Below are 26694 nucleotides of genomic sequence, written 5' to 3'. Positions count from 1 at the left end.
TATAGAGTCAACAATTCCCAACAACTAGCTACAGACTCTGCATCTTTTCAGATATGTGAACTGGATTTGGACATGACCTCTACCTCAGGTCCAGTCTGCGGAAGAAGTGGCAGTTAGGGAGGAGCAATGCAGTGGAGTGCGCTTTCTAGGCAATGGTTGCTAAGAGCATCTCTACAAATATTATAAATTATCTTTTTATTATAAATTATCTCTATAAAGATTGTATGTACAGTGGAGTATCCAGTATAAGTTTCTATGTTATTATTCAGTCTTCTGTGTTATTCAGTCATGTCTCTCCTAAATCAGGAACCAAACACATTCCAACCTTCCTCATTGTGTTTGCTCCCGATACCCAGGCCTTAACAAACAAGTGACACCTTCCTCTTCTCCTTTACTTCTACAAGCTTACAAGGGTCTTAGACTGGGCATAGATGTATGCTTAATAAGTGGGTAGACGAGCGAATGAATAACACTTGCCAGGATTGTTCCACTTTCTACCGACTCATTTCTGTTCTTCCAGAAATTTTTCTATCTGCCCCATATATTTATTTAAACCATTCTGTCATAGACAATCTGTTGTTTGATGTCTGTTAATTAGACCTTCTTTGGGTGTTACACATCATAGGGCAGAAATTATATCTGAACTTCTATTACATCTTGAAATCTTTTATAACACTTGGATTGTGGGTTATATACAATAAACACCTGTTAGACCAGGCCTATAATTGGTCAAAATCAGACCAAACTAATTTAGAAAAACTGGATGTGCTTTTTTTTTTTTTATGTGGGAATAGTGATATTGAATCATTGGAGAAATTATAATCTTTCTAAGGTTACAACAGCCATTGCTCATTGTTCATAAAATCACAACTCAATAATATCATTTGTTTTGCTTTTATTTAAAAATTTTCTTAGTCAAGTGAAATTGAAGAATTATACAGAAGTAAGACAATGACCTGGATTATCACTTCAGTTAACAACTGATATCACTTCAGTTTCACAACACAAGAATGTGAAAGGAGGACTTGAGTGAACTCCTTTCAATACACCAACATCAAGGGATTCGCTTACTATGCATCAGAGCCCTAACCCATATTATTCCCCCAGCTATTAATGAAGAGGAAAGAGCTCTAACAGCTCATGCTTTTAAATATCTTAAAAGGAATCAAAGAGAAGGTTTTGAAGCATGTACTCACGAGTCCGTAACAACAGCAGTAGCAATGCTTACTGAGTGCCAACTAGTTAACAAGCATTGCATTAATTGCTTTACATAGATGATCCATTTTATCATCATAGTTATCTAAGGGTTTACTAATATTTTACCCCATGAAATTAAGGCTGAAGCAGTTTGAGTAATTTGCCCAAGGACACAGCCAACCAGTGGCAGATTTTTAATTCAAACGTGTTCGGAAAAAAAAAAAAAAATGTGTTTGGACTTAATAATCCAGGTTAGCTCCAGGCAAAGCAGACAATTGAAGAGTCCTGATGAAACCAAATAGGGTTTTCCTGTTTTTTAGAACATAGTTGATTTTGAGTACTTATCTTTCAAAATATAAAAGTGAAAACTATTATGTTGAACCCTTAGTAATTTTGAATACAATTGAGAAGACATTAAAACAAAAATCATTATTTCTTTAACAAATATCAAACATAGGAAGAAATTATTTTTAAATGAAGTTCTCTCCCTCCACTTTCTTTTATTGTACAAAATTTTTTATTGAACTTAATGGCTCATAGAACCATAAACTCTGAATCTTTAGTGTATTTATTAGATATTTTTTTCTGTAGCTTTAGAGGAATTTCTTAATGCAAAAATATTTTTTTGCATTTTAACTTCAAATAATTGCAGTGTGCCACATCATGGATGACTCATAACTTTTGCTGAGCCCAATGAAGTGCAGATTCCCTTGCAATGGTAAGAAAGATACATGGTTTTATGCTGTCTTATGTTTTCTTCTTTTTCTCTTAATGACTAAAGAAGTTGAAAAGACTAACTCGGCAACCTGAAAATATTCCTCAATTCATCCAGTTTTCCTCTGGCTAGTATAGTATTTCCAGTTTGACTTTATAGCTTAACCTAAATATTATCTATCTCTGCTTAGAGTAGGATGAAATGAGGTCTATGGCTTCTCTTGAGTGCCCTGGTCAAAATAGGAGGAGTAAAGAGAAAAAGAGAAAGAAGAAACATGCTCATCTCTCTATTCGTTCACTTTCCCACTCTGTGATTCCAAATTTAGTCAAGCAGGTTTATGTAGATACCAGCAAATGTCTAAAAGGAACTTAAAAAAAATAAACTTTGCTACATATTTCATTTTAAATCAACAAGTAAAGGAAAGAATATTGAAAGGCACAGATGCATGCATGAATATGTAAACCTAAAGTAAGATTTTTTCAGATAGCTCTTCTCAAACATTAAGGTGCAAAGACTCCCCCCGGTCTTCTTACAAGATTCTGAATTTCAGACAAGCATCCAGGAGATATGGTAGATGTGTGATCCACTTTCAGTAGAAAGTGTTTTTAGGTGGAATTACCTGGTCTCTCCAACATTTTGAATGCCAAAGGATAGCTATAAGAACTGAAGCAAGTTTTCATTTAGGCAAAGTAAATGTCTCCTTCCTCTACTCCCCAAATTATTACTTTGTGTAGACTGCTAGATCAAGGATGGTAAGAATAAACAACTCTTTATAGAGGTTTTAAAATCACCAGTTTTTTTCAAGATCTTTTAATTTTAAGAAATTCAGACACCTAGTTATACTTTTACCACATTGAAGTAGGAACTAGGGTTCTACCAACTCACATGTACCCATGGACGAGGCAGGAGATGTGAAAGTTTGACAGATACTGACGTAAGCAGGTGAGTCTTAAACTATGTGTATTGCATACTTTGTAGAATTCTCCGACAGCTCCCCATGTGTCATGCCTGTGTACTATCCTCACTCTGAGTATGGGCAAGAGCTTTAATTTGTTTCTAACCAAGAGCTTTTGGCAAAGGTGGGAGGAGATATCACTCTCCTGGTCGTATTACCTTCTATGGCAAAGTTGAGAGGATTTTGCAACTGTTCCAAGGCCCTTAATCAGTGGACTTTATGTTCATCAAAAGGGAGACTATCCTGGGTGGTACAGGTGAGTCCTTCAAAAGATGGTCAAGAGGTCAGAGACCAAACAAGAGAGACACTCTGCTGCTGGTCTTGAAGAGGTAAAATGCATGGTGTGGAGAGAGCCAGACAACAGAGAATGGCGGATGTCTGTGGAAGCTGAGGGCCTTAGTCCGATAACCACAGGAAAATCAATTCTGCCAATTGCCAGTAAGCTAGGAAGAGGACACCAAGCCTCAGATGAGATCACAGCCACGAATGACACCTTGACTGCAGCCTCATGAGACTGTGGGCTGAAATCCCATTTGAACCTCACCCAGACACTGACCTCAGAAACTATAAGATGATCAATGTTTGTTGTTTTAACCACTCAGCTTGGGGTAATCTCTTCTCAGCCATAGAAAACTAATACAAACACAATAATGCCTGCTTATTTAAGTTCATTTTAATATTATATGCTGGCCACAGAAGCTGCCAACACCCCAGCATACATGTGACCTGAACCTCCTTTATGCAACACTCCTCTTGACCTGAGACTTTGCAACCAATATGTCAGGTTTGTTTATAGTCCATGACTAGCAATGGTTTTACTCCTATAGAGCATTAGTCTTCTTATCTGCAGAATGAAGACTATGAGATTTATTCTACAGCACTGCTGTGAGTCATGTCAGGAGGGGCTCCAGCAGTCCCCCTTCTCAGGATGAAAGTCCATGTCCTGCATTCTGTGCCACCACTGGTCAATAGAGGAGACAGCCTCCAGGTCTGGAGTGGACCTGACAGTACCTCCAACACTTCTTCTTTCCCTCTTACGCTTTTAGATGCTTCACCAATATCTGCTGGTGGTATATCATCTCCGTTCATCGTTTCATGCTCGCTATTCTAGTTTAGACCGCAAAAAGTTAAGGCTATCCCTTGTCCCTGCTTCTGACTTCGTGATAGACTTGTAGTCAGTGTGGACACCTCCTCCAAGCACTTCACCTCCTCCTCTCCTTCTTATTTATCTCCTCTTCTCTCCTTTCCCATCCCTCCCTCCTTCTGACTCTCTCTTCTCACTCTCCTCCCCAACCCTGTCCCTCTTCATATACCCTCTCTTCTCCTTCCCTCCCTCTACAGACATATATATGCATATAATTTCCTGAGGAGTGTGCTTGTCCTTATTTATTTTATTCTTTTAAGATTTTATTTTATTTTTATTTATTTGAGAGAAAGAGAGAGTGAGAGAGAGGGAGAAGCAGACACCCTGCCGAGCAGGGAGCCTGAAGTGGGACTTGATCCTGGGACTCCGGGATCATGACCGGAGCTGAAGGCAGTCGCTTAACCAACTGTGAGCCACTCAGGCGCCCTGTGCTTGTCCTTATAATATGACCAATAAAGGTGAGTTTCATTTCTCAGTTCATCCCTCGTGGGTAGTTACGGGAATTTAATTAAATACCCCATGTGATGGTAACTAGAACACAGAAAACTCTCAATTTTTGTTTTCTAGCCTCTAAATGATAGATGCTAACTTGCTAGTAGAATCAATTAATTAAGGATAGTCATGGAGGTTCTGCTACGGCAAGGTCTTATCATAGGTTCCATGGTGGATATACGAATATATCAACTATAGTCTACCATTGAGATCAAAGTTTGTCTACATGAAATGAATTGATACTCAAAGTCATTCATGAATACATTCTTTTCTTTTTTCAAACTGCATGTATTTGTGCAGCTTCAACGCCTGAAAATTTGCTTGAAATTTAGAAATGGTTTGTGCCTACACCATTATTCTTACCTTCTCAGAAATATTATTCATATATGACTATGTCAACAGAGGCCTGAAAAGACAATTGTTCAAATCCTACACTATACTTTGCACGGAGTTGTAAGGGTGATGTTCTTACCCTCACTTCTCTGAGTCTTCCCAGGAGCACCTCAGCCTTTTCACTGCTGTCTACACTGACCAGTACCCTTGTCATTGTTTTGTTCATCCAAAAGGTTAGATATTTGTTCATTTAACAAATATTATTTGAGCCGCTTTAGATGTCGGGCACTATTCTAGGTCTAGGGATATGACATGGTATAAAGAGGTGCCCAGGCCCGTGTGTAAACCTGGCCTATACGGAGGCCTTCAACTACAGGAAATCATTGAAAGAACAAGATACAGCATATGCGGGAGATGGGAGAAAAGGCCGGGTGATCTTGGGAATTTTTATAAATGAAGAAGTTCTTGAACAATACTATTACTTGTAAACTCCAACTCACTGAAAAAAAACAAAAACAGAAACCATAGGTCAGCATTGTGTGTGTACTACTGAAGTTTTAAGTATTTAGCAATAATCATTGGTAAATATTTATTTTGTATAAATTTGAGACCTACACACACAATTAAAAGCAACAAATAGCATTATAGAAAGTCTCTATTTAGGGGCTCCTGGGTGGCTCAGTCGGCTAAGCATTTGCCTTTGGCTCAGATCATGATCCCGGGGTCCTGGGATCGAGTCCCGCGTCAGGCACCCTGCTCAGTGGGAAGCCTGCTTCTCCCTCTTCCTCTGCCTCTCCTCCTGGCTTGTGCTCTCTCTCTCAAATAAATAAATAAAATCTAAAAAAAAAAAAAAAAAAGAAAGAAAGAAAAGAAAGTCCCTATTTAAATTCTCAAACTATCTTAGGAGAAACTTTTTTTTTTTTCAAAATAAATAATCTCAAAATGATAGCATGTGATTTTCTTGTGCCTTAATGGATTTGCTCCAAAAAACTGTCAAGCTAAAGCAGTCATCAATAAGGTCTTGTGGTTTTCAGGAGAGATCAAAGGAGCCTTTCATAATGCATAAAACATGTATGTTTATAATATATCATAAACATTCAAACGGATGTGACTACAACACATTTAGCTCCTTAATAAGGCTGTATAGTAGACTTTAAGTTAAGCCATTTGGGTTGGTTTTCACTTTTGATTTGAAACATTCTATTTTGGTTTTGCTAAGCTGAACATTGTTTTTAATCTAACCAGATCACTTGATTGGTTTCATCCTCATGGCCTTTTCATGCCATATTTTGACCTACATCAAAACCTCTCTGGCTGCAAGAGCACTGAAGAGATTGAGAGACTCCATCAATTTACAGAATGCCATCAACTTCATGGTAATTTTCAATTCTTATGTGTAATCTCATGGCAGACCATAAATATATTTATTGGAAAGAGGTAATTTACCTTTTTTAAAAAAAAGTACAATATAAGAATAAAGTAAAGCATACGAGGTCTTGTAGTCAGGAAATTAATGTTCTTTTGTTCTATCAAAACCACACACACAAACTTGACAGAAATTTCTTATGAATCACTAATGGAGGTTTAATCCTGACAAGGCTTTATTTGTTCAAGAGTCAGCTCCTGGGTCTGGTTGCTCAAAAAGCCAATTATCAGAAAATATCCTCTTGCTGCTGTCATTCAAAGACAGACACTGAGGACAGTTTAGCTTGGTTTCAGGGCAGCTCTTGGCCACAGCTGCTCACCAGGCAAGCCAAGGACCACTAGAGATGCCCGGTTGCATATTGACCCTGTGGGAATTGAGGTTATTATGAATAGGCTCTTGTTCTCAGAACTCTTGAATGAACCTCTCTCCCAGAGGGACCCCAGAGGACCCTTGAGGAAGGCCAACCCCCTTGAAATCCTGATCTGCGCAGAATCTCAGCCCTGGGCCCAAGCGAGGTCAGGTCAAGAAACAAATGTTAAGGATGGCTATCAGAAATGCCAGAGAGTAGTAGCACATTCATCTAAAATGCTGGATTCTGATTGTTTTGCTGGATGTTCTCTTTCATCTATTCTGCACCAAAAATAAGCACAGGAACTGAAATCTGTTAACACTTTAACCTAGGTGTCATGTGGAAACCTTCTCTTGTTGAGTTTTGGCCACCCGACCACTAAAAGCCAGGGAGTGGTTGCTGGTACAGATTTCTTTGGTGCTGAAACTGCCAGCATTCTATCAGCTGAGTTGCGCAAAAGACCAGCAACTAAACCTTTCCTCTCTCACAATAACTGTCATTACCATTAGGTGGGAATTAACGGGGAAGTGGTCAAGGAAAATTGGGATAATTAGCCCAATCAAATGAATTGCACAACAGCATTTTTTAAGAAAAGCATCTCCCATCAATTAGTTGTGCTATTACCTATGATTGATGTGATAAGTTTTTTTTTTTTTAATTAGTAACAACAATTACCGGGAAGGAAAATTATTGATAGCTTTGTGGGTTTTAAAGGTCAAGATTAAATATGCTTGGTTTTTAAGTATGATATAAAAGATAAACAGCTGCCGTATGAATACTAGTCTTTTATTTATATACTACACAAATGAAGAGTAAACATTTTGTAATTATTATCTGGCAGGTAATTGTTTTATATTTTAAATTACAGTGTGAATATGTATGTGCACAGTAAAAAAGAAGGAGACAATTCTTTTACTTATTTGACAAATATTTGTTGTGCTTCTTCATTATGTTCCAGGAAGGATGGTAAAGGCCAGAGATAACAGTGGTTGGAAAGATGATCACAGTCAACGCCATCATGGGGCTTGAAGTCAGGTACCACTCATCTTCTAGTGGAACTTAAATAGAGTGAAATGTTCGAGATTACTCCGCAGTTTTCAAGATCTGAGAAGTAGATAACCACCCACAATAAAGAATTTTGTGATAAAAGGAGTAACAAGCTGGCTTCTCTTTTGAAGTAGTTTGGACCCTTGCAACAATATCCCAATCAGTAAGGTCATACTTCAAACATGGAAATTTTAGTAAAACAGAAGTTCTAGTCATCACATTTATTTCTAGCTTCTCATCTCTTGTGATACCTCTGAGGTCAAGGAACATGTGCATGAACTTGGTCACTTCAATAACTTTTTCAGGTGGCTCGCTAGAGAAACTTAGTAAAAGCTAAGGTTTCCTTATAAAATTCTGGATAAGAACTTGTAGAATTTGTGAGCCTAAGTTAATGTTGAGCTCAAAATATGACTTACAACTTCTAATGTCCTAAATGTAAAATAGTGCTTCTAATAGTGAAGAAGTAGTTAGTGTAAAGCAGTACTAATCCAGAGATCAGTTTAGCAGAGTTGGTTGCAAAATTGTACATGAGTGTCCTACTGTCCTGTGATTTACTTTCCTTTGACATGAATTCTTCATTATACAGCAAAATAAATCTCCCAGATATTTCTAATATTTTGAAATTAAGTAAATGTATATATGATTGTTTATATGAATGTAGGTAGCTAGGTGGGGGGGGTAGATGGGGGGATGGATGATAGGTAATTGGTAGATTGATAATGTAGAAGTTATAGTAATAGTGACTAGAAAAATGTTGAATAATGTAAAAAACTATATTGTGACTTTAAAATAACAGCATGCACAGTAAACTTAGATAATTAAAAAATCTAATTTGTTTTTCTCTTATAAGTTAATTCAAATTATGTGCCTAATAATGTCATGAGGAAATTAAATATTGTACAGAAACTGCAATAGAATTCTAAATGGTTGAAGTCAAAATTAGCTTTATTTCATTTATACTTTCTCTCATTCCTGCTTTGTGAAGGTTAACTGTAGTACAGTTAATGGATGAATCATTTGCTGTCATTTATTATGAAATATTTTCCCTTTACAGTTATCCCCCACTTCTTAAAAGTTTGTTTTATGCCAATTCACTTTTATGAAAGACCTACATTAATTCCTATTTTTGCAGGGTGCCTGGGTGGCTCACTTGGTTGAGAGTCTGACTTTTGATTTCAGCTCAGGTCATGATCTCAGTATTGTGAGGTTGCTGGCCCCCCCAACCAACTCATGGAGCTTGCTTAAGGTTCTCTCTCTCCCTCTCCATTTGCCCCTCCCACCCATGTCATGCACGTGTGCACGCACACACTATCTCTAAAAAAATGATAATTCCTGTCCTTGGTAATTGAAAGAAATCCAAAAAGGATTTTTGCTCTGAAAAACAGATTGTTCAGCTTTTGCTTTGCCATGAGCCCTCATAGAGGCACTGCTCATCCCCAGCAGTGAGAATGGCCCTGCCAAGTGCCTTCCCTCAGAACTACACTTAACATCTCAGCATTTAGCTGCCTACCTCTGAACCTTGCCTGAAAATTGCTTTATCACAATTTATTTTGTGCATCCATTAACAAGATCTGTCCAAAAGCATCAGAAAAGCCTAAGAGAGGTGGTATTTTTTGGGTCTAGGAATGCTCAATTTTCCACGTAAATGAACAATAATTGCTCCTTTACTTTCTGCCATTTTGGCTTACTAAAATTTTCATGGAATGCCCTATTTTGGGATGGGGGGATACCGGTATTGTTATTTAATTATGATTGATATTAAAAGCAAATACCAGCCGAATAAGAATGAGTTTCAACTTATATATCAATCTATAGTAGATGTTGAAGATGGTTTGCTTTTTTGTTTTGTTTTGTTTTGTTTTTTGGTTTGCTTTTTGATGAGAAGCAGAATGTATACTCAGGAAAGAGATGTTTAGGAAAATCCTGTTTAAGGTTCTCTTACCTTGTTAGTCTTCTGAACTCATTAGGATTGCTAATATAACCTCTTCCCATCTCGACGCAATGATACTCTGGGATACTATCTCACTTCAACAAAAAACAGGTAACTTTAACATCACAAATCTTATACACAGATTTTGAATACTTCAAATCTTAAACTCCCAAGAATTTTGTACTTCACACCATGTTACATCTAAATTAAACACTAAGGTTGAAGTATTGAAAATAGTAAGTTGATGTTTACATAAATTTGTTATTTTTACCATTTCAATACTTAATACTACCATAGATTAGTTTTAGGTGTTTCCTAGATAAGAAATGTAAATGAATTGAATAGAAAATTGTAAGTTTATTAACACGAGCATATCATTCAAATATTATCCTATCCCATCACATTGGCATGTAATAAATGGAGAAGACCCCAAAGCCTCAAGGAAGGACCCTGCATTTACCATTGGAAGAAAAATGAGTTTGTCTTTCTGTTGTTACTCATTTTCTTCAAAACTTCCTCATCTGCCATGTGATTTTGAACTAAAAATGTACTCTTACAAATACTTAAAGACTTTTTATCTTTGAAATCTAATGGCTTTATGAGGATTTGTCTTAGAGTTTCTTTTTTTTTAATATTTATTTATTTATTTGACAGAGAAAGAGAGAGAGCACAAGCATGGGGAGTGGCGGGCAAAGGGAGAAGCAGGGTCCCCACGGAGAAGGGAGCCCGATGTGGGGCTCGATTACCAGGACCCTGGGATTAAGACCTGAGCTGAAGGCAGATGCTCAACCAACTGAGTCACTCGGGCACCCCGTCTTAGAGTTTCTTGATAGAAGTTACATTTCCCTTGCACATTGTGGGTCCTTCTAATGTATTGATTTGGATTTTATTTCTAGAAAGTTTTCTTAGATTGCGATGTAAATACTAGTTCTGTGTCATTGCTTTCTTCTTATTTCCCAGGGATATAAACAGTGGAAATCGTTTCCCTCCTTTGTCTTTTATTTTCACCATATTCTCCTTAAACTTCTGGAACCTTTTTTCCTTTATCACGGTCTTACCCTCTTGGTTGTTTTCCTAGTGTTCTTCAAAGATCATTGGAAAATTATCTTTTGAATGTGTTCACTTGAGTGTCTTGAAATTTAGTCATCTTTGAGATAATTTTGTCTTTTCTTGTGTATTTTTAAAACTTTTTTTTAGAAAAGATTTTAGTTATTTATTTTAGAGAGAGCAAAGGTGAGGGAGATCACAGAGGGAAAGAGATAAGCAGACTCCCGCTGAGCAGGGAACCTGATCTGGACGTGATCCCAGGACCTTGAGATTATGACCTGAGCTGAAGGCAGATGCTTAACGTACTGAGCCACCTAGGCGCCCCGATTCTTGTGCATTTCTTTTTTAAGTTCAATAAATTTTTACTTTTTTCATATTTTTAGTCTCCTTTCCTTTTAGTTTTGAATTTCTATTCAAGGTGATTTTCATGTCCCTGAATGCATTTCTGAGTAGATTTAATTTAGTTTGGATTGTAGCCTGACAGTTTTGCTCTGCTTCAAGATGGATTGTTTTGGGGGGTAATTGTTATCATTTGATGTGCATTTGACATATTTTTTGGTTATTTATAATAAACCTGTATGGATTTACTTTTTTCTGTTTACTTCTGTTGTTGGTGTAGTTTGTAAGAACTCTGATTCAATGATATACTCTTCTGTTAGCATAGCACAATCTTGATTCTTAATGGCTTATTTTTTTTTTAGTGGTGCTTTTGAGATATTGTACAATTTTCCCTTTTGGTTATTTTGTTCATTGAGGGCCACCTATTTTCCTCTTTTGCTTCTTTTCATTTTCACCTTTTTGTAAAGTGTGGCTCACCCTTCCCTCTTTGCCTTCTTTTCCCTGGAGATACAGACTATGAAACCTGCCACTTCAAAAGGCCATCTTTCAGGTCTGTTACCTGTGGACTGTGCTTTGGGCTCTGAGAACATCCTTACTCCTATAGTGTTTTCAGGGTGGGAGGAGACTCATTCTTTTATATCAGCTTCACTCTGGTTGCTGGCACCTCTTCTCTCCCTGCCACTTTCTCTTGTCCTGATCTTGCTTGATGCAGAGCTGGGGGGCAGAGCATAGCCATGAGGGCTTGCTCACCCAGCTTCGGGATCCATTGAGGGTGTAGTTTTTTTGCTGCATATAATTTATTTTATATATAAATAAATATATGTAATAAATATAAAGATACATAAATATATGCTTTTTGCCAACTGCCATTTTCTTTACCTGTACCTCTCTAGTCATCTTTCTTTCTTTTAATACATATATTTTGAATTTTATTTATTTATTTGTAAGAGAGAGAGAGAGAGAAAGAGAGCACAAGCAGGGGGAGCAGCAGGCAGAGGGAGAAGCAGGTTCCCTGGTGAGCAAGGAGCCCGAAGTGGGATTCGATGGATCCCAGGACCCCAAGATCATGACCTGAGCTGAAGGCAGATGCTCAACTGCCTGAGCCACCCAGGCATCCCAAGTCATCTCTTTCTTAATTAAAAAAAAAATAAGGACATGGGGCGCCTGGGTGGCTGGCTCAGTTGTTAAGCAACTGCCTTCGACTCAGGTCATGGTCCCAGGGTCCTGGGATGGAGCCCCACATCGGGCTCCTTGCTCGGCGGGAAGCCTGCTTCTCCCTCTCCCACTCCCCCTGCTTGTGTTCCCTCTCTCACTGCGTCTCTCTCTGTCAAATAAATAAATAAAATCTTTAAAAAAATAAAGAAAAATTAAAAGTTATCACATAAAATTTATTTGGAAAATAGAAAATAAAAATATTTCACCACCCATAAACAGTGGAAGAATATCCAATTTAGGCCTCTTATAAAAAACAAAACAAAACATAGAAGTCTCCTAATGCACACACTTTTTAAAACCAGCTTTTTGTATTTAACAATATATTTTGAAACACTTATCCTTAAAGCTAAATGGAATCATTTTTATAACACCATATTAGCAAATCCTAATTTTTAAAACTAATTTCTTTTTGTTTGGTTTTGTTTTTTACCCTTGTAAACAATACTATAAAAAAGAAGACCCTAACAGCAAGTAATATGCTTCAGTAATCCCAAAAGACAAAGTCCTTAAAGTGTTATGAACACAAATAATCACTTACCAAAAGTATTTATTGTACATTACCAAATTGCCTTCTAAAAAGTCAACATAATTTATGCTTCAATATGTATTAGGGAAAAATGACCATTTATGTGTCCGAAATCCTAGCGGCACTAAATATTGTGTATTTTAAATTCAATTTTGCATATATGTTAGACAAACATTTTATGTATTGGGTATCTTCGTTTATATTTCTTGAATAATTGGATATAACCATTTGTTATATCAGTTATTGGATCTTTTGGGTTTTCTCATTTGTGATTTATATGCTAATATTTTTGAATTTCTATTAATGTAATTAATTTTTCCTAATTTTGAAAATGTTTACATATAACTAACATTTTGACCTTTGTTATTTTTTCTTTAGTTTGTTTAATAGTTTTGAAATGCTGATTATGATGATTTTGCCAGACAGGAGTTTTGAACAGCAAGATTTATCAATATTCATGTTTTAGCCTATGGCATTGTATTTAGATATACAACACATTTTTAAACCAATATGGTGTATGAGCTAGCAATTGGGAATAAAATGTTTCCTTCCCTCCCAGTTTCAATAATATCAAATAAAGCTACCTCTATGATATGTGGTTTAAATTAAATATAATTGTAACTAAAATTATAGAATGCTAACTATGAACTAAGCACTCTCTCTCTAAACAAAGATAAGGAAAGAAGAAAGAACTATGGAGTGATAATCATTTTACTTTACAATCTCTTCTGTTTCATTTTGTCTTTTACAAACGCTTTATATTTTTTACAAAAATAGGAAAAACAAGTATATATATCTGTAATATGCATATGTATCTAATGCAAATGAAAGAGTCAAACAGAAGTTCAGAGAGAGAATGGGGGAGGCTGCGGGAGGTTGGGGAGGCTGGGGGAGGTTGGGGAGGCGGGGAGGCAGAACCGGGAACCAACCCTCATTGGCAACTTTTTAGATCATCTTCAAAATACTCTAAACATATTATCTTCATTTTTGTTAAGCACGGAAAATAAACACTTCCCCTTTTTCCCCCTCCTGATATCAGTTTATTTTCAAAAGGCATTGCAGGAAATTATGAATGAGAAGATAAAACAGTGGCTTCCAGCCGCCTCAGTAAAACATGCATACTGCCAACAATTTTGTCACCAATAATTCTCCCATAAACCTGGGTCTCTCCTCTCATTATGCAGGCTGTCATGCTTTATTGAACCACATAATTTCACCTAATTAAAATAAGCAGTGTGTAGTTTCCTCCCCCCACTTTTTTTCTTTGGTTGGACAAATGCCAGTAATTATATTTAGAGTGCCCTAAGTGGACACCATATTAAATATTCATCTTGCTGCTTGTCTGCACAACCAAATACAGCCCCTGCTGTGCTTTTAAATATTAATATTCATTTTATTTATAAGATCTAAAAAATGTACACCTCCGAAAAAGACACAATGAGTTAGATTCATGGAGATGTTTGTCATGTTAGCAAAGTGGACGTAAGTTGTTTGGCCTCAGTCAAGTTTGTGGTGTGACTCCTAACAAAATTCTTACATGCCATTAGCTTCTAAATTGTTTAATTTGTTTCAACTAATACAAGTTTTATTTAGGCAGCCTGTCAGATATGTGAACATTTGTTTTTTTCGTTTTTTTTTTTTTCTTCTCCGTAAATAAAAAGGTGGGTCTCTAGGCTTGTCAGTTACTGTGCTGGAATTGTCCTGCTATGGGTATGTCCATATGGACATAGTTTCCACAATGTCCACTATGGACTCCCAAAAGAACCTCTAATATTTTCAGTAGAGGTGGTAGTTGATACACAGCTGGAGCTGGACTCAGCTGTGGCTAGTCCAATGGAGGATACAACTTAAGAAATTACAACAAAATAAAGGTAGCCTTTTTTGGTGCTTGAAATCAATATGATTGTTCTATGGGAGGGAAGATACCACTCAAAATATGTTCCCTGAGTTGAAAAAGGCAAAGATACGTAGCCTAACAGCTACTAAGAGTTCTGTCACCTTGACTGTGCCCTGAGGTGCATCTGGTTCTGCATAAAGCCTTAGGCTCGTCCTGAGTCGCAGGTAAACTCAGCCTAGGAGAATGCTGTTTACATGAGAGTTCTTGCAGCCTCAGGTTACTCTCCTATTAGAAAGAGATAATCGTGTGAAGGCAGCTTACAATTTAACATATCAACACCTTTTTATTCCATTTGTTCACTTCTATTAACAGTTCTTACCTTGCAACTGAATTTCATTTTCAGACAGACTTAAGATCACACTGAATCCCATTTGCACAGATAGGTAGGCAGACAGGAAAGCAGGGAGCTTCTGAATCCCAGCAGGCTGAACAGGGTCACAACCATCGCCCACAGTGGGAGGCAGTGGGGCACCCGGGGCCCACAGACAGATCTCCCTTACCTGGGGGACCACTGCCCTCCCCTCCCCTTTGGGGTGTTGCCTTAGGACAACCCTTCCTTTTGATGCTTTCCTAGAAGTCCAAGAATGATGGACACGAAGCGTTCCCCGCTGCGTAACATGTGCTGGGAGACCCACTCACACCTTTCTCTGACCTTTCAGATGTGTTTTACAGAAACCATTTCAAATCAACCTGATTGAACAATCTGACCCTTTTATTTGTTGTTCTTTCATATCTACTCTTTTCAAGTAAATGCTACTTAGGAAGTAGGTAACATTTCCCAAAGCCATCCCATTAATAGCGGGTTTATGTTCTCTCAGTCTGTATTATCTTTTCATTATAACAAAACAGAAGAAGATGCTTCATGGAGAAGCAGTTGTGGAATGCCTTGGTGAATGAACCTTGTCTATAAAGATGGTGTCAATTTTTACAACAGAAGATAAATCCGCTCTCACTCTCCCCCCACAGCCCCCTTTACTTGCAGGGGATAACATGCCCACTGTTTTCACACTGTAATGCAAAGCAGACTTTAATGGCAGTTTTGAATCATCCCCAAAGTATTAGCTATTCAGACATTTTCTGTTGTGTCTACTTCTGAAACTGCCAATGGCGTGATGCTGAGATTAATTATTTCCTGCTTCATCTGTTCCATAAAACAGCAAGAAACAGGTTTTCTAACTGACAAAATTTACTTCAATTTATGACAGGCTGCTCAGACTACAACTTAATATTTTTTTAACAACGATAAAGTTAATCTGTTCGAGGGGAGGTAATGCTTTGGTAAACCCGTATGTGTAATTTTATTTTGTTTTCTGTTTTAAATCTGATTTCGTGTAGTTTGGGTCACGTTTATAATTGTTTCCCCTCCTGAACAGAGCAGGGGTGAGAGAGGGAAAATTATTTGAGTTCTAGAAGTGTTAGCATAAGATAACCACACGATGCTGAGGAATAAGACATAAACTGAAACTTCCAAACAAAAATCCATTTAATAAAATTCTGCTTACTTGAGGGTGCAGTTTTATAAAAGCAATTCTAATAATGTTCACTAAAATGGATCTTCAAAGAAGTAAGCAGATATGTTCATGTAAAGATTGGAGTTACCTGAGAACAAAGACTTTGCGGGAGAATCATCTTTTTGAGTTTGGATATCAAAACAGTACTTGGGGGTTGTGTTTCTTCCACATTTCAGGCTTAGGAAGGCCAAAACCTCCATGCAGAGGACAGGCAGGTAATTGGGGTTTGCTGGGAGGCATGTTCAGAAGCAAGCTCCTCCAATGCTGAGGGAAGCAAAGTTGGGCAGAAGGTGAGGGTAGATTTTCACATGGTTGGAACAGAGGACTCGTAAGATTCAAACATCTTGTGCCTGTCCTACCTGGGGATGGGGGAGGAGGGTGTGGGCCTGGCAGCACAGCACCCTCCCCATTTCCCCCTGCAATGACCAGCTGTTGAATGCAGACTGCCTCAGGGACAGGCCAACAGCAGGAACACTCCTCTTGCCTGAGAGCAATTCCTGGAGAGGGTCTCACCTGTAGTCCATCAGCAGCGGGTACTACTTTGCTGGTCCTGAAGAGGGTAATCAGACCCCTGTAAGCTGATTGGATGGAGTCATCACTGCAGGCAGGCCAGGCCATGAATAAGCACCACCCCCCCGCCATTACCTCCACTCCGGATCACTCACTGGGAGGAAGTTCCACAGTGGGAGGGCTAAGTGGGGAAGACCCGGCTATTGAGCCCACCCAAGGATCCAGAGCAATTGCTCTGAGGTTCTCTCAGGGAGAAAGGTTGGAAGGCTGTCAGAACAGGGAGCTCCTAAATCCTCACCAGAAGGATTGACGACGTGAAACAGAGGAGGTGGGGGCAGTTCATGTCTAATGGGGCATTTGAAAATGATGGAAATTTTGATGATAAGTAATTAAGATGACACTGGTAATTATATTAGAACAACAAGATAAACCATAGGATGGTCAGTTTATCAGAGAGAACCCGGGGAACACAAAAGAGCAATCAGCTAACAATTAGTCAGTGTAGGCTAACAGCTGGGTGTGATCCCAAAGGAGGCAGAAAACATACCAGAGAGACTGGAAAAAGACAGTCACTGGGAGCAACCTGTATACACTCGTAAATTGGGGCCCCAAACGCCCTAGTTTTGTAGTCCTTTCTCAGATTAGGTGTCAGAGTCCCACACGTCCCCTTCACCCACCAGCTCCTGGGCTCCTATGGCTCACTCTCAAATTAAAACTTCTCCTAAACCTTCTCACTGTTTATTTTGTTAAATTGTGGTAAAATATACATAACATAAAAAATACCATTTTAACCACTTTTAGGTATGCAGTTCAGTGGCTTTCATTGTATTCCCATCATTGTGAAAACCTGAAATGTTTTATAATCAAACTTCAGGTTAAAAACCAGTTCTCACGAATCACACACACAACTTTTTAAAAGTTCAGTTATGCTTTTGGAGTCTCATCCTCTGTCCCCTACTACTTTGGATATGTATAAAAATTATATTATATAAAACTATGTGAAATGTGCATTGTAATATGTATATGTAATGAAAATGCACTTTTGTAGTTATTTTTTTAATTCCCATGTTTTACAAAAAGTATTTTACAAGAAGACCTTCTTAGATTATGAGAAAATACTATTTCTCATTCAACTCACTCTGGTCTCACTGGCTCTGAGGTCTAAAGTTAATTTTCCATTTTTTTAAAGATTTTGTTTATTTATTTGAGAGAGAGAGAGAGAGAGCAAGAGAGCACATGTAGGGGGAGGGGCAGAGGGAGAGGGGCCCAGGGAGCCCGATGTAGGACTCGATCCCAGGACCCTGGGATCAGGACCTGAGCTGAAGGCAGTCGCTTCACTGACTGAGCCGCCCAGGCGCCCCTAAAGTTAACTTTTCTTGACTTTTATTGACAGCTTCCTCTGTTGCTGCCACTTGATAGTAATCCAGTTCTAAGCCCTGGGAAGTAGATGTGCTTCACAGTAATATCCCATTTAACAGATGAGGAGACTGAGGCACAGAATTTTAATTAAGCTGCCTAAGGGCACACAGTTGTGAATGGGCCCATCTGGGATTCGGCATCGAACAGTGTCTCTTCTGCTTCCTATCTCATCACCAGTGTGCAAGATCTCCAAACATGGTGGGATTATCCCACCTGGCATCCAGTGGTTTTGTTTTTGTTTTCTTGTTTTGTTTTATTCTCTTTAAATCTGGGTAACTACTTAGTTATTTCATATATATATTTCCTTTTATATATATATATTCCTTTTTTGGTAATATTTCAAAAATATACTAAAAAATGTTATATAATAACACGAATGATGTGAGAAAGAAAAGTCCTCAGCTATTTAGTTCTCCAGTGAAGTGTTACTCAATTTTTAAATACTCAGAATGCTAATTTACAATATTAAAATTTTGCTCCACACTTCAAACGTTCAAACCTTTAGTTCTTACGTTGGACAGGACAAAATTAATTGCAGAAAATAGGAAAAGTGATTCATTTTGATATTGACTCTTCTATATTTTTGTAAAAACTGTGTTATAACCCTTTATCCCTGGTGAGAAGAATTGCTGCGTGCTTTTTCTGGGATTTGGGGGAAAATGATTTAGGGTGATTATAGTATCTCACTTGAAAAAAATATTGGATATATATGATAACAATAGTTTATGTCACAGATCAAGTATTAAAATCTATTTAAATTCCTATATTGTTATGTGTACATTATAAGAACCTTCCAACCTATTTATGATAGTATCAGCCATTTAATGATATATTTTATTTGCATGTATTTGTATGTATAATTTATAATCTATTTTGAGGGGTGTGGGATATCATCTTTACTGTGAGTTCAGGTTCTTTATGCTATAGTTGAATAAGTTGTCCTTTCACTAAGGAAGTCTTCTTGAATGGTTTCTTTTACTGAAATTAACTCTCTTTTAACTTTACTTTTACTCTTTTTTCACACACCTCATAAGCATTATAACCATGTCTATACACTTTAAAAATACTGAGCTTCAGATGCCCGAACTATGGAGTAGGGACAGATGAAAAAGAGAGGAACACAAACCTAAGCAATATAATATGATGTCACCAAGGCAAGAGAAAGGGTCTGCAGAAGAGAGGGACAGACATTCTATATGTGTTGAGAAGTGATTTCTTCCCAACTCGACTGGCATTTCTTATGGTGTAGGGCCAATGCCAGGCTCTGTTGCTACCTCCTTTAACAGGTGGCTGTGTAGAGAATACCCAGTGGGATCTCAGATTACACTTGTTGTGTTATTGCTCTATGGCTGAGTAATAAAAGGAAAATAGTCTGACAGCTCCTCACATGATTAGGCAGAGTTTCCAAATGACCCAGTGATCCCACTCATAGGTGTGTACCCAAGAGAAAAGAAAACGCATGTCTACACAGAAACTGCTACATTATTCATTAGAGCCAAAAGGTGGAAACAACTTAAATGTCCTTCAACAGATGAATGTAAACAAATGTGATATGTACATGGTGTGGAATATTAAATATTATTAAAAAGGAATGAACCACTGACACGCGTTACAATAGGGATGAACCTTGAAGACGTCATGCTAAGGGAAAGAAGCCAGCTACAAAAACACACATACTCTATGATTTCATTCATAATGAAGTTCAAAACAGGGAAATCTATAGAGACAGAAAGTAGATGAGCAGTTATTTAGAGCTAGAGAAAGGAAGGGGAAAGAAGGGTGATAGCTAAACATTTGGAGTTTTTCCTTCAGGTGATGAAAATGTTCCAAAATGGACTCCGGTGATGGTTGTAGGTATTTGTTAAAAACCATTGAAATCTATGGGTGCCTGGGTGGCTCAGTCAGTTAAGCATCCAACTCTTGATTTTGGCTCAGGTCATGATCTCAAGGTCCTGGGATCCAGCCCCACATTGGGCTCCGTGCTCAGCAGGCAGTCGGCTGGGGATTTTCTTTCTCCCTCTGCCCTCCCCTCCCCACCGCTCACTCTCTTTCTCTCTAAAAATAAATAAATATGGGCGCCTGGGTGGCTCAGTCAGTTAAACATCTGCCTTCGGCTCAGGTCATAATCCCAGGGTCCTGGGATCGAGTCCCACATTGGGCTCCCTGCTCAATGGGGGGCCGGCTTCTCCCTCTCCCTCTGCCTGCCGCTCTGCCTACTTGTGTTCTCTATCTCTCTGTTAAGTAAATAAATAAAATCTTAAAAATAAATAAAAATAAATAAATAAATATTAGAAGAACACATTGAAATCTATACTTCAAATGAGTGAATTGTACGGTATGTGCGTTATATCATAATAAAGGTATTTAAAAATTGAATTTCATAATTTATATATATGCAAAGAAAAGTATTGGCAGGTTTCAGATCAAAATGTTAACATTGGATATCTCTGAGCTTCAGAGTTACTGTTGATTTCTGCCCCTCACTTTGTGCTTCTAAATTTGCTGCAATGTGTATATATATATATATATATATACATATACATGTATATATATATATATATATATATATATACACACACACATAATTTTATTTATCAGAGCAAAGAAATTATTTTTTAAATCCCATTTTTATATTATATTGCATTCCAGTAATTATAAATCTCATGTAAATTGTTAATCAAGATCTGACATGAATTAAAGCTAAGTTTTGATGAGGAAAAAATGAAACAAGCCTTTTGAGAACACATGGTGGGGAAAAATAGAGGTTATGGTACTACAGCTGTGTACTACATATGCTCTATTTGGAGTGTGCATTTCTGGAGAAAAAAATGCATTATCTGGCTATATTAACTCTGGCAAGTCTTGCTTTTTACTTGTCTCTACATAAAGCTCAAATGTAGATATTACATTCTAGCATTTGTCTAAAATCACAGGAAGAAGTTACCCATTGTGTGAAAGTATAGAGAATTATAGCTTATAAATAAGTACTTCAGTGGATTTGCTTTTGTTTATAGCTATTGTCTTTTCACAGTAAACGTAGCTAAATGAAACATAACTACTAGCTGAATACTTACTTTATACAATCTGTAATATTTCTAAAAGCAATCTGAGGACTGAGTATGGGGAAAAAATGTTACCTTTTTTTGCTCAATTTTATGACTAAAAACTGAAGAACAAATACATTAATATGTTAGGTTGAATTGTCCAAAATTGCCATTTTATATGATAAAAACTGCAAACTAGTGGCAATTTCATATAGCTCAACTTAATGTAAATATGATTAATGTGTAGTTTCCCTGAAGGAAATATTTCAGTTTTAGATACTTTTATTTAATTAATATTATTAGGGGGGATACTGGTCTTTTAATTATTTGCTCACAGACATTTTGCTTTTTTACCCTTCTTTGACAGATTTTTTTTTATGAACAAAATATCATAATCAGCTTGATGTAATCTTACTGTTGCAGGAATTAATCCCTACAAAAGCTAATTAGTTTCTTAAATATGGAAGTACCTAAAATTAATTTTAGCTAATATCTCTGACCTCTATCCCAGTGTGTAAAGAACGAAGAGATGTAATTTTCAATATGACTCCTGGCTATTCTCAAACTAATTCCATTTAAATCAACATACAGTTGTTGGATATCCACAGAGTACACCTACCATGAAAGATACAAAGACAATTAAAACTCATTGCCAATCATCAGGCTAGCAGAGAATTAGATGTGTTAGCACCAAAGATCAATAAAGCACATGCAGGCAATGCGTGTATACAATAAACTACAACACAACACAGCAGGGAACAAAAGGTTTATTAGAAGTAAATTAATCTGTCCTCAGCACATTGTTGAAGTTAATGAAGGTACGTTGAGCTTACTTTTAGGGATTCATCCTTGGGATGAATCCCAGCAATGAAAATAAGCTATTTAAATAGCAGTTGTTGAATGCCAGGCTGTCTTGATAATCATTTTCCCCTTCATCTTCTTACTCTTCATTTGGGTACTGGGGTGTGGCCAGGGGCATTAGTGGGAGTCCGCCAGGACTGAGTCAGGTGTACATATAAAATCAGTTTGGTGGGATAAGTTATGTTGTTTGCACTTACTTCCATATGAAATTAACTTAGACTGGGCATTCTTGGGTGGAAAAGGATTCCTCTGTCACTGGGCACTCACTCAGGGTCATGACACAGTTGTGTGGTACAGGAGTTGAATAGCAATATCAAGCATCCTCAAACATGTACCCCCCAAAGTGTGTGTGGAGTGGCAGGGCAACTTCTTGAAATGTTTAGCGACAGAATCTGGTCTATGGAACATTCTTCAAAATAGTCCAGCTGACGTATGGAAAAAAGTTGAAGAACTTCCTTGAATTTGATAATCCTATAATTTTTCATAACAGTTTTTAGACAAAAGGAAATTCTAAGCTATTGATAATCTGAAACATATCTGATCAGTCATGATGAAATACTGAATTACATTTCTACTCTCTACAGAAGAAAATATAATATATAATATTATGCTTGATATTATAATATATAATGATATGTTACATGTAACTATATTACAATATGTAAATATTGCATTTATTATATAAAATATTATCATTGGTGTTATAGTGACCTGGCAGGTAGTTCACTAATGAAAATATTATATAATATTGCACAGTTTGTGTTTTTTGCAGTTTTTATCAGTTTTAAGAAATGTTTAAGATCTTGTGATCTCTTTTCTCACTTTGACAAATTCACTTTCTTATCCAAATTTTTTTACTCATAGTTTTCTACCCTTTTCTCTGGATCTCCAAAAATTCTAAGAGCTTCAGGCTTCACAAACCCGAATCTGCCTATTATTTTGAGAAAGTAGGGGAGGAAGTTACTTTATGGTAACTTGTGGAATAAGTGAAATCTCTAGTAGGAAAGATAAGCAGAACATGGAAATGTGGAAGAAAGGCAAGCAAATACATCATTCCAGGAGAGGAGCATTTGAACAAGTAGGAGGTTATTGCGTAGTCTGAAGAAATAACTGAAAGACAGAAGGGGATATGACCACAGGTGGGGTTAGAGCCAGGTGGTGGAGAATACTGAATACCACCGCGACCTTTAGTCAGGCAGCCATGGTGAGTCACTGGAGTTCTTTGAACAGATAAGTGACTTGATATTATCTGTATTTTATTAAGAAAAATCTGGCAGTAGTGAGGAAGATGAATATAAAAAGCAATAGATTTTATCTAGGGAAAGCATTACAAAGCAATTGAAATAGTTCATGTAAGAGATGATAAGCATCTGACCCAGAGAGAGAGTCATGGGGGATAGATTCAGGCTAAGACTATGAGGCCAATACGGATTAGCAATTTTCTGGATTGTGTGAAGGGATCCTGGTAGACAAAGGCCAAATGAGAGCAAGGAGAACTTAAATATAATTTCAAGTGTGTGCAAGTGGGAGAATGAGGGAGAATTGAGACAAGGAACATAATAGTATGTAGCAGAGTCTTGGGCGAGAGTATAATCAAAGTATGGGAGAGGGGCACTGACCTGAGTAGGAGTCGGAAACACTGAGGGTTGTCCAGTGTGCACATCTGTGAAGGGAAACAGATCAGAGATCTTAGCTGGAGTGAATATGATTTAGAATAAAAAGAGGCTAGAGGCCAAGAGGGTATAGGAGACTATAGACAAAAATTCTGAAAACATCCACAATTGAAGAATTTTTTTAATTTTTTTAAAAGACTTTATTTATTCATTTGATAGAGAGAGACACAGCGAGAGAGGAAACACAAGCAGGGGGAGTGGGAGAGGGAGAAGCAGGCTTCCTGCTGAGCGGGGAGCCCGATGCGGGGCTCGATCGCAGGACCCTGGGATCATGACCTGAGCGGAAGGCAGAAGCTTAACGACTGAGCCACCCAGGCGCCCTGGCCTGATGGTTCTTTACAGAAACTCTCCATGGACTCTTCAATGGAAAGATCAGTAGACAGTCCTCTGTCCTAAGGTTCTTTGAATCTCTTGCCTCCAAAGTTCTCACTTTGCTGTTTCCACCAATACTCAACATTTGTTTTATAATCTTCACTCACTCCTAATCAGCCCCTGCTTTGGAAGACCTGCCTAAAACCAGACCTCAAATTCACACCCACTTCCACCTTTTCCTTCTGCCTCAGACACCCCATCAACCGTCCGTGGAGTTGGTATTCTCCCTCACTGCAGCAAGCAACAAGCTCAACTGTGTTTTATCCTCAGCTTGCTTAGTGATTTTAAGGAACTGGCATTTGACAATAGCATACTTATTGTTATAATTCTAGTAAAATGGCAGAAATTCAGAAGCAAGAAAGCACATTCTAAAGAAAGAAATTGTAATTTAAGAAAGGAAAAATTTAACCACAGAACAGATGATACACTGTTCTAGACCACTGAATGAGTAAGAGATTTCAAGGAGAAGGGAAATTTCTTTAGGATACATATCCACTGAATGGGAATTAAGAAGAAAACAAATCTCTAGTAAAATTTTTACCAGGAGAATTTTACCCATCACATTTAGACTAGAGCATTTACACTGTACTTACTATAAGAGTTTCTAATTCTTTAGAAGCATTAACTCATTTAATCTCCATAACAATCCTGTGGGCTAGGCTCTAGTTAGTCCCATTTTGCAGAGAGGGATAAAAAGGTTATAGGGTGTGCCCAAGGTTACATAGCTTCTAAGGGATGGAGCCAGGATTTGATGAGGCAGCTTCTCTCTAAAGTGCAGTTCACTACCCGACTTCCCTATGTAATGAATATCCATTGAGTGTGGTTTCAGTCCTAAAGAACTGTTGTACTGCTCTGGAGTGCATCAGTGGTTTCAAGCACCAATTTCTTTGAAATACCATTTCCACCATTGTAAATATTTGTTATATTCCATCTGGAATATAACGACCATTTTTCAAGATTGAACCAAGTGTTACCTCCACCAGAAGGCTTTCTGGGCTCTTGGTGGAGAAACGCAGAACGGACATTTCCTCTTTGGGCTGAGGCTGTGCCTCTGCATGTGTCCAACTTAATTGCTAATTTTTTTCCTCCCCATACAACTATAAGCTTTGTGTATATCCTATCTCTGGTACATAACACATGAGAATTGAATAAATAATCTTCAGTTTCTTTCTTTTTTTTAAAAAAGATTTTATTTATTTATTTGTCAGAGAGAAAGAGAGCGAGCACAAGCGGGGGGAGCCGCAGGCAGAGGGAGAAACAGGCTCCTGGCAGAGCAGGGAACCTGATGCAGGACTTGATCCCAGAACCCTGGGATCATGACCTGAGCCGAAGGCAGATGCTTAACCGGCTGAGCCACCCAGGCATCCCTAATCTTCAGTTTCTTTCGGTGGTCTTTCACCCACTGAAGTTGAGAACATAGGACAAAAAATCATGCAAGTGCAGGGCAGCCTGATAAAGCCAGGGACATTTTCTTTGTGGTCAGTGCTGCCTCACGGGCCCCTCCCTATCAAGTCCCAGAGTCTGAACATTCCTGCTTCTTCCATACCACCTACCTCATCTTCTAGGCTTCTGTGTTTGGTTTGGCAATTGCATTCTGCAACCTATTTCTGCCCCTATGGCTTATTTGTTTTAGCTGCCTCGCCCGAATCTGAACTCCTAGCTAAGGGAGCTGGCCTGGTGATCATGATTGTTCTCTTTATTGGCCAATTCGAACTGATGTTCTTCCTTCAAATGGACTTTGATCTGAATTAACTTTGTCAAAGTGCTGTAAGGAAAAGAGCCTGGAAACCAACCCCTGACAGCTATCAGCAATGCAAATATAAATATCAGACTTTCTTATGAGCAGAATAAACAAAACAATGCACTCATCAGTAAGGCCTTGTGAAATATTCAAGCTTTGAGAACTTTGACATAGAAAGGCCTAAATACGTAGTAGAACTAATTACTTCATTCTGCTTGAAGCATGTTAAAGAAAAGATTCTAATATTCAAAGGCGTTCTTAATGGTTATCATGATTAATTTAGCATTCTTCCTGGCATTTATTTTTCAGATATTCTATAGACATGAAATAATTTTGTATGACCCACAGGAAAAGTCCTGGATGCCCTAATCTTAATTCAAAAATTTCTGACTGACAGGTGTTGGGAAAAAGATTCCAGACTGCACTAAAGGGATGTTGGCTCTAAGTTCTACTCTGCCACTTGGGAAATTCACTAACTTTTTTCAGTCTCAATTGCCTAATCACTACCTCTCTCTATATATGAACATGTAAAATCTATCTTCTTGTTATTGTACATACTTTTAAAAGTGGCATATACTTGCAATAAGATACTTATCAAACAACCCTGTGTCTTTTTCCTTTGAAAAAAACACATGCATGAAATATATTAGAGAAACATCAAAATACTTGCTTCTACCACAACCATGATTAGAGTCAGAATTTGTTTATTGGATAGATCTTTCTATGCAAATTAACTCTTGAATTTAATTCATTGCCTATTCTTTCAAATTATATACAACTGTGTTTACTTGGGGTATATCAGCAACATTAACATTTGTTAATAAAAAAAAAACTTATCAAAATTAACTGTCAATTAACTCAAGAAAGAAATTTAAAAATAAGTGAGCTTGTGTGAAGTAAACTGTCCAGACATGGTATATTTTATAATAAAAATAAAATCACTTAATCTAC

The sequence above is a fragment of the Callorhinus ursinus genome, unplaced genomic scaffold, assembly GCF_003265705.2.
Source record: "Callorhinus ursinus isolate GAN/ISIS: 27379988/994484 unplaced genomic scaffold, GSC_fseal_2.0 scaffold7, whole genome shotgun sequence".
NCBI classification, from domain to species: Eukaryota; Metazoa; Chordata; class Mammalia; order Carnivora; family Otariidae; genus Callorhinus; species Callorhinus ursinus.
Note: the sequence above shows the minus strand (reverse complement) of the source record.